We start from the raw sequence: 10,315 nt of genomic DNA on the forward strand, positions 1-10,315 counted from the left end.
CGAAGCGCATTTCGCGAATCATTTGAGATCTGGTCTTTCCAGCGGATTTGCAAAACATTTGATTCTATCATGTACTTGTCCAGATCAACTTTTAATAAAGAGAAAAGAGTTTTAGAGACAGATTTTTGTCAATAGCCTGTTAGTAATCCCACAGTCCATAGCATCAGTAACTGTATAATTTAGTAAGGGAAAATTAAAACAAAATAGGATGAGTTTCAATTTTTATTTTATTTTTGTAGAAATGGTCATCTTAACCTCTGTGCAGTGTTCAGGTTATTTCAGGACCCCAAATTAAATTCTAATACTGCATCATACAGGTGTTTATTTGAGTTGAATATTTCGATAATCATGTAAGGAAACGAAGCCATAATTTGATAAATTTACATTTACATTTATTCATTCAGCAGACGCTTTTATCCAAAGCGACTTACAAATGAGGATAAAAAAACAACACAACGAAAAACAACAAAAAGGGCAAACAAAAGTTTATAAGTGAGTATAAACAAGATGCATGCAATATGAAGGCAGATATTGTCTGATATGTTAAGAAATAATATAAAACAAAAAGTCCAGATGATTCAAGCTGTTCGTGACTGTGAGTGTAACAGCAGCAGCAGAGATTATTAACCGTAAATGAAAACATTTAAAACTCTGATTCCTCAATTAGAAAATAAATAAATAAAAATGTAGCAAAACATTACATTCAGATGATATGTAGAACTCTCTGTGATTATCAGTGTCAGACAGGCGTACTACTCTGGCTGTGACATCATCATCCTGGGGAGGGACTTTGAGAGGATTCAGATCATCCCAGGAGCCAAACACGGGAACATCTAGGTGGACACACACACACACACACACGGTTCTGGTGTCCAAACAACATCAAGGTCTTTATAAACTGTTACAGCACTTTCTCAGAGTGACAAATGGCATAGCTTTTAGCCTCATGGTTGCAGTTTGAGGTTTAGGAATTAGTTTTATTAATTTTTTTTTAGCCTTTATGTTATGTCAGTTTTAATAATTTTAGCATTTCAACTTTTTTTGTAAAAAGTTACTACTTTATAAATTAAATGAAAACAGTACTAAAATTAGTGCTTTTTACTTTACAAATCATTGCAAAGCAACTTTACAGAAAATAAGTTTCTCCCATATTTAGTAGTAGCTTACACGACTTATCTATATCATTTTACTTTAGCTTTATTTCAATTACAGAAAACTGTTTTTAGTTGTTTCAGTCTTAGTTAACAACAATGACACATAGTTGGTTGCTTTGGGAAAAAATTTTAAACTGTGTGAGCTTATTTTATATATTTATTTCTTTAAATAAAATGTAAAAATTATATATTTTTTGTACGAGTTTCTGTCTTCTGCTGAATGCTAAAAAGATGATGCTTTAAAGACCAAACGGTTGACGGTACCCATTCACTTCCATAGTATTTCTTCCTGTAGCATAGAAGTCAATGGGTGCCGTCAACTGTTCACTCTCAAAAAACATCTTCTTTAGTGTTCAGCAGAAAAAAAAAACACTTTCAGGCTGAGGAAGAGTAAACGATAGCAGGATATGATTGTTTGATTCCTCTCACACAGACAATATACAGTTGTGTTCCAAATTATTCAACCCCCTTGACTTGCAAGACAATTTGCAGTGGAGGATAACATTTTATGAAATCAATTTAACAAAATCACCATGTGGGTGTTTTGAAACTGCTGGGTGTTTCTGAATCATGCAATCTAAATGATCCCCCTTACCCAACCCCACCCCTAAACCTAACGTCACTATTACATCAACTAATCAGGTATCATGGTGTAAAAACACCTTGATCTCCCATTACTTTTTTTTTTTTTTGAGATAACAAAAAAGGGGAAAACAGAGACATGTGAATCTGTAAAGCAATAAGATGCATACTGTATAACATATCAATCATGTTTCTAATACATTAAGTATCCTTTTCAGCAGTTTAAATGTCTTTAGAGCTTTTCGATTATTCTGTATTGAAGTTAGAGAGTCGTAAAAAAATCTTCAGAAGTCTACCATTTGGTACAGTCGATATACATTTTGCTTTATGTATGATATTTTCCTAACAGAGTAAGAAGTTTAATAATAGTATCCATTTCCAACAAAAAAAAAGTGAAGTGAAGTGACATTCAGCCAAGTATGGTGACCCAATGCTCTGCATTTAACCCACCCGAAGTGCACACACACAGAGCAGTGAACACACACACCCGGAGCAGTGGGCAGCCATTTATGCTGCGGCACCCGGGGAGCAGTTGGGGGTTCAATGCCTTGCTCAAGGGCACCTAAGTCGTGGTATTGAAGGTGGAGAGAGAATTGTACATGCACTCCCACCCACAATTCCTGCCGGCCCGGGACTCGAACTCAGAACCTTTCGATTGGGAGTCGGACTCTCTAACCATTAGGCCACGACTTCCCCTGGATTAAACCAGTATCACAATCCATAAACAAGACCATTACATCGGTTATTGTGACAAACTTATAAAATAACTCAAAAAGAAACCAAGAAACTTGGGACCAAAATAATTTAGTATAATTACAACTGAAAAATTAGTGTACAATTGTTTCATTTTCTTCTTTACAGAAACTACATAATGGCAAAAACCCTTCTTTAAACTTACCAATAAAATCATTACATGGATAGTATCTGTTTATTATTTTAAAGTGAGTTTCTTTAACTTTATTAGGAATTACATATTTATTTATATCTGACCACAAATTCTTAAAACCACAAATTACTTTCCTGCAGAGACCTATACTTGGTCGACTTCTGGCGACAGCGGAAGTTCGTCACTACGTTTGTGCACGGCCACGGAGCCTATTAACATAAAGCAAACAACAATACATGTATTATTTTGTGTTAAGCATAACACTTTAATAAAAACAACTCATTAATTTGGAAAGTTACTATCACATGTATGCAATAATATACCAGTTACTTAGAACATCAATTCAAAGTTAAATAACCTACAAACCATTATAAAATAATTTGAATTCTGCTTGTTCAACAGATTTGTTCAACTGCTCGTATTTCCTACATTGTTGTGGATTTTATTGATAACTTTAAATGTCTTTGTTAATTTTGTGTGACTTAAGCCAGAAAGAGAGCAGTATAAAAGGGTGATGGCAAAAGTATAAAAACACCGCTTCACTAACCTGCTCGACTGTTAGCATAACTGCTACCATGTGCTACATTAAATGTATAACGTTACATCTAACAATACAAATAAAACATACTATATTTGATTAATGTCTATATAGTTACCGATAAGCTTTTAATATAAGTTATTGTTTTAGTTAACACACTCACCTGGGACTGGACCATCTGGACATTTACTGCTCTGCACCACAAACAGCCCGTTATGACGCGTGATTTAACGTCTCCGCAACTTTTCCACGCAAACCTGGAAGGCACAGCCCACGGTGCGAGATCGACCGTACTCCGGTTGGACACGGACCTCATCCTCCGTGAAGGGCTTAGCACACACTAAAGTACCTTTCCTCAGAGTAATTGTCGTCTCCTCCTCTCACCATATAGCCCAATTCAACGCTTATTTTTATTTTCGTAGGTGGGAAAACTATGAAATGATAAATAAGTTTTTTTTTTTTTTTTAAATTAGAACACAAAGGCACACTATACACATCTGAATACTTTTGGTCTCCGCTATTTTTCGGCAAGCGAATGAACGCTGTAGCGCTTTCACTGGAAAATAACTTGAGATCAGGGATTTGGAGCGAGTTCGCAAAACATTTGATTCATATCGCGACTCCGAAGATCGTTTCGCGAATCTTATGATCGGGCCTTCGGAGTTCGCAAAACATTTGATTCAGATCCGGACTCCGAAGCGCGTTTCGCGAATAATTTGATCGGGGCTTCGGAGCGAGTCGGCAAAACATTTGATTCAGATCGGGACTCCGAAGCGCATTTAGCGAATCATTTGATCGGGGCTTCGGAGCGAGTCGGCAAAACATTTGATTCAGATCGGGACTCCGAAGCGCATTTCGCGAATAATTTGATCGGTGCTTCGGAGCGAGTCGGCAAAACATTTGATTCAGATCGGGACTCCGAAGCGCATTTAGCGAATCATCTGATCGGGGCTTCGGAGCGAGTCGGCAAAACATTTGATTCAGATCGGGACTCCGAAGCGCATTTCGCGAATCATTTGAGATCTGGTCTTTCCAGCGGATTTGCAAAACATTTGATTCTATCATGTACTTGTCCAGATCAACTTTTAATAAAGAGAAAAGAGTTTTAGAGACAGATTTTTGTCAATAGCCTGTTAGTAATCCCACAGTCCATAGCATCAGTAACTGTATAATTTAGTAAGGGAAAATTAAAACAAAATAGGATGAGTTTCAATTTTTATTTTATTTTTGTAGAAATGGTCATCTTAACCTCTGTGCAGTGTTCAGGTTATTTCAGGACCCCAAATTAAATTCTAATACTGCATCATACAGGTGTTTATTTGAGTTGAATATTTCGATAATCATGTAAGGAAACGAAGCCATAATTTGATAAATTTACATTTACATTTATTCATTCAGCAGACGCTTTTATCCAAAGCGACTTACAAATGAGGATAAAAAAACAACACAACGAAAAACAACAAAAAGGGCAAACAAAAGTTTATAAGTGAGTATAAACAAGATGCATGCAATATGAAGGCAGATATTGTCTGATATGTTAAGAAATAATATAAAACAAAAAGTCCAGATGATTCAAGCTGTTCGTGACTGTGAGTGTAACAGCAGCAGAGATTATTAACCGTAAATGAAAACATTTAAAACTCTGATTCCTCAATTAGAAAATAAATAAATAAAAATGTAGCAAAACATTACATTCAGATGATATGTAGAACTCTCTGTGATTATCAGTGTCAGACAGGCGTACTACTCTGGCTGTGACATCATCATCCTGGGGAGGGACTTTGAGAGGATTCAGATCATCCCAGGAGCCAAACACGGGAACATCTAGGTGGACACACACACACACACACACACACACACGGTTCTGGTGTCCAAACAACATCAAGGTCTTTATAAACTGTTACAGCACTTTCTCAGAGTGACAAATGGCATAGCTTTTAGCCTCATGGTTGCAGTTTGAGGTTTAGGAATTAGTTTTTATTAATTTTTTTTTTAGCCTTTATGTTATGTCAGTTTTAATAATTTTAGCATTTCAACTTTTTTTGTAAAAAGTTACTACTTTATAAATTAAATGAAAACAGTACTAAAATTAGTGCTTTTTACTTTACAAATCATTGCAAAGCAACTTTACAGAAAATAAGTTTCTCCCATATTTAGTAGTAGCTTACACGACTTATCTATATCATTTTACTTTAGCTTTATTTCAATTACAGAAAACTGTTTTTAGTTGTTTCAGTCTTAGTTAACAACAATGACACATAGTTGGTTGCTTTGGGAATAAATGTTAAACTGTGTGAGCTTATTTTATATATTTATTTCTTTAAATAAAATGTAAAAATTATATATTTTTTGTACGAGTTTCTGTCTTCTGCTGAATGCTAAAAAGATGATGCTTTAAAGACCAAACGGTTGACGGTACCCATTCACTTCCATAGTATTTCTTCCTGTAGCTTAGAAGTCAATGGGTGCCGTCAACTGTTCACTCTCAAAAAACATCTTCTTTAGTGTTCAGCAGAAAAAAAAAACACTTTCAGGCTGAGGAAGAGTAAACGATAGCAGGATATGATTGTTTGATTCCTCTCACACAGACAATATACAGTTGTGTTCCAAATTATTCAACCCCCTTGACTTGCAAGACAATTTGCAGTGGAGGATAACATTTTATGAAATCAATTTAACAAAATCACCATGTGGGTGTTTTGAAACTGCTGGGTGTTTCTGAATCATGCAATCTAAATGATCCCCCTTACCCAACCCCACCCCTAAACCTAACGTCACTATTACATCAACTAATCAGGTATCATGGTGTAAAAACCCCTTGATCTCCCATTACTTTTTTTTTTTTGAGATAACAAAAAAGGGGAAAACAGAGACATGTGAATCTGTAAAGCAATAAGATGCATACTGTATAACATATCAATCATGTTTCTAATACATTAAGTATCCTTTTCAGCAGTTTAAATGTCTTTCGATTATTCTGTATTGAAGTTAGAGAGTCGTAAAAAAATCTTCAAAAATCTACCATTTGGTACAGTCGATATACATTTTGCTTTAAGTATGATATTTTCCTAACAGAGTAAGAAGTTTAATAATAGTATCCATTTCCAACAAAAAAAAAAAAGTGAAGTGAAGTGACATTCAGCCAAGTATGGTGACCCATACTCAGAATTTGTGCTCTGCATTTAACCCACCCGAAGTGCACACACACAGAGCAGTGAACACATACACCCGGAGCAGTGGGCAGCCATTTATGCTGCGGCGCCCGGGGAGCAGTTGGGGGTTCAATGCCTTGCTCAAGGGCACCTAAGTCGTGGTATTGAAGGTGGAGAGAGAATTGTACATGCACTCCCACCCACAATTCCTGCCGGCCCGGGACTCGAACTCAGAACCTTTCGATTGGGAGTCGGACTCTCTAACCATTAGGCCACGACTTCCCCTGGATTAAACCAGTATCACAATCCATAAACAAGACCATTAACATCGGTTATTGTGACAAACTTATAAAATAACTCAAAAAGAAACCAAGAAACTTGGGACCAAAATAATTTAGTATAATTACAACTGAAAAATAAGTGTACAATTGTTTCATTTTCTTCTTTACAGAAACTACATAATGGCAAAAACCCTTCTTTAAACTTACCAATAAAATCATTACATGGATAGTATCTGTTTATTATTTTAAAGTGAGTTTCTTTAACTTTATTAGGAATTACATATTTATTTATATCTGACCACAAATTCTTAAAACCACAAATTACTTTCCTGCAGAGACCTATACTTGGTCGACTTCTGGCGACAGCGGAAGTTCGTCACTACGTTTGTGCACGGCCACGGAGCCTATTAACATAAAGCAAACAACAATACATGTATTATTTTGTGTTAAGCATAACACTTTAATAAAAACAACTCGTTAATTTGGAAAGTTACTATCACATGTATGCAATAATATACCAGTTACTTAGAACATCAATTCAAAGTTAAATAACCTACAAACCATTATAAAATAATTTGAATTCTGCTTGTTCAACAGATTTGTTCAACTGCTCGTATTTCCTACATTGTTGTGGATTTTATTGATAACTTTAAATGTCTTTGTTAATTTTGTGTGACTTAAGCCAGAAAGAGAGCAGTATAAAAGGGTGATGGCAAAAGTATAAAAACACCGCTTCACTAACCTGCTCGACTGTTAGCATAACTGCTACCATGTGCTACATTAAATGTATAACGTTACATCTAACAATACAAATAAAACATACTATATTTGATTAATGTCTATATAGTTACCGATAAGCTTTTAATATAAGTTATTGTTTTAGTTAACACACTCACCTGGGACTGGACCATCTGGACATTTACTGCTCTGCACCACAAACAGCCCGTTATGACGCGTGATTTAACGTCTCCGCAACTTTTCCACGCAAACCTGGAAGGCACAGCCCACGGTGCGAGATCGACCGTACTCCGGTTGGACACGGACCTCATCCTCCGTGAAGGGCTTAGCACACACTAAAGTACCTTTCCTCAGAGTAATTGTCGTCTCCTCCTCTCACCATATAGCCCAATTCAACGCTTATTTTTATTTTCGTAGGTGGGAAAACTATGAAATGATAAATAAGTTTTTTTTTTTTTTTTTTAAATTAGAACACAAAGGCACACTATACACATCTGAATACTTTTGGTCTCCGCTATTTTTCGGCAAGCGAATGAACGCTGTAGCGCTTTCACTGGAAAATAACTTGAGATCAGGGATTTGGAGCGAGTTCGCAAAACATTTGATTCATATCGCGACTCCGAAGATCGTTTCGCGAATCTTATGATCGGGCCTTCGGAGTTCGCAAAACATTTGATTCAGATCCGGACTCCGAAGCGCGTTTCGCGAATAATTTGATCGGGGCTTCGGAGCGAGTCGGCAAAACATTTGATTCAGATCGGGACTCCGAAGCGCATTTAGCGAATCATTTGATCGGGGCTTCGGAGCGAGTCGGCAAAACATTTGATTCAGATCGGGACTCCGAAGCGCATTTCGCGAATAATTTGATCGGTGCTTCGGAGCGAGTCGGCAAAACATTTGATTCAGATCGGGACTCCGAAGCGCATTTAGCGAATCATCTGATCGGGGCTTCGGAGCGAGTCGGCAAAACATTTGATTCAGATCGGGACTCCGAAGCGCATTTCGCGAATCATTTGAGATCTGGTCTTTCCAGCGGATTTGCAAAACATTTGATTCTATCATGTACTTGTCCAGATCAACTTTTAATAAAGAGAAAAGAGTTTTAGAGACAGATTTTTGTCAATAGCCTGTTAGTAATCCCACAGTCCATAGCATCAGTAACTGTATAATTTAGTAAGGGAAAATTAAAACAAAATAGGATGAGTTTCAATTTTTATTTTATTTTTGTAGAAATGGTCATCTTAACCTCTGTGCAGTGTTCAGGTTATTTCAGGACCCCAAATTAAATTCTAATACTGCATCATACAGGTGTTTATTTGAGTTGAATATTTCGATAATCATGTAAGGAAACGAAGCCATAATTTGATAAATTTACATTTACATTTATTCATTCAGCAGACGCTTTTATCCAAAGCGACTTACAAATGAGGATAAAAAAACAACACAACGAAAAACAACAAAAAGGGCAAACAAAAGTTTATAAGTGAGTATAAACAAGATGCATGCAATATGAAGGCAGATATTGTCTGATATGTTAAGAAATAATATAAAACAAAAAGTCCAGATGATTCAAGCTGTTCGTGACTGTGAGTGTAACAGCAGCAGCAGAGATTATTAACCGTAAATGAAAACATTTAAAACTCTGATTCCTCAATTAGAAAATAAATAAATAAAAATGTAGCAAAACATTACATTCAGATGATATGTAGAACTCTCTGTGATTATCAGTGTCAGACAGGCGTACTACTCTGGCTGTGACATCATCATCCTGGGGAGGGACTTTGAGAGGATTCAGATCATCCCAGGAGCCAAACACGGGAACATCTAGGTGGACACACACACACACACACACACACACACGGTTCTGGTGTCCAAACAACATCAAGGTCTTTATAAACTGTTACAGCACTTTCTCAGAGTGACAAATGGCATAGCTTTTAGCCTCATGGTTGCAGTTTGAGGTTTAGGAATTAGTTTTTATTAATTTTTTTTTTAGCCTTTATGTTATGTCAGTTTTAATAATTTTAGCATTTCAACTTTTTTTGTAAAAAGTTACTACTTTATAAATTAAATGAAAACAGTACTAAAATTAGTGCTTTTTACTTTACAAATCATTGCAAAGCAACTTTACAGAAAATAAGTTTCTCCCATATTTAGTAGTAGCTTACACGACTTATCTATATCATTTTACTTTAGCTTTATTTCAATTACAGAAAACTGTTTTTAGTTGTTTCAGTCTTAGTTAACAACAATGACACATAGTTGGTTGCTTTGGGAATAAATGTTAAACTGTGTGAGCTTATTTTATATATTTATTTCTTTAAATAAAATGTAAAAATTATATATTTTTTGTACGAGTTTCTGTCTTCTGCTGAATGCTAAAAAGATGATGCTTTAAAGACCAAACGGTTGACGGTACCCATTCACTTCCATAGTATTTCTTCCTGTAGCTTAGAAGTCAATGGGTGCCGTCAACTGTTCACTCTCAAAAAACATCTTCTTTAGTGTTCAGCAGAAAAAAAAAACACTTTCAGGCTGAGGAAGAGTAAACGATAGCAGGATATGATTGTTTGATTCCTCTCACACAGACAATATACAGTTGTGTTCCAAATTATTCAACCCCCTTGACTTGCAAGACAATTTGCAGTGGAGGATAACATTTTATGAAATCAATTTAACAAAATCACCATGTGGGTGTTTTGAAACTGCTGGGTGTTTCTGAATCATGCAATCTAAATGATCCCCCTTACCCAACCCCACCCCTAAACCTAACGTCACTATTACATCAACTAATCAGGTATCATGGTGTAAAAACCCCTTGATCTCCCATTACTTTTTTTTTTTTGAGATAACAAAAAAGGGGAAAACAGAGACATGTGAATCTGTAAAGCAATAAGATGCATACTGTATAACATATCAATCATGTTTCTAATACATTAAGTATCCTTTTCAGCAGTTTAAATGTCTTTCGATTATTCTGTATT

The 10,315-nt window shown here is 35.9% G+C and overlaps 1 long non-coding RNA gene across 1 annotated transcript; it reads right to left on the minus strand.

Annotated features, from left to right (window-relative positions):
- Positions 1–6,278: 6,278 nt before the first annotated feature.
- On the minus strand, positions 6,279–9,773 carry LOC128019144 (uncharacterized). The gene is made up of 2 exons (XR_008185090.1): positions 7,490–9,773; positions 6,279–6,997 (listed from the first exon to the last, which is right to left on the minus strand). It is a non-coding gene; the product is annotated as an uncharacterized LOC128019144 (long non-coding RNA).
- Between the last annotated feature and the right edge of the window lie 542 nt (positions 9,774–10,315).

This window comes from Carassius gibelio, chromosome A8 (assembly GCF_023724105.1).
Source record: "Carassius gibelio isolate Cgi1373 ecotype wild population from Czech Republic chromosome A8, carGib1.2-hapl.c, whole genome shotgun sequence".
In the NCBI taxonomy this organism is placed as follows: domain Eukaryota; kingdom Metazoa; phylum Chordata; class Actinopteri; order Cypriniformes; family Cyprinidae; genus Carassius; species Carassius gibelio.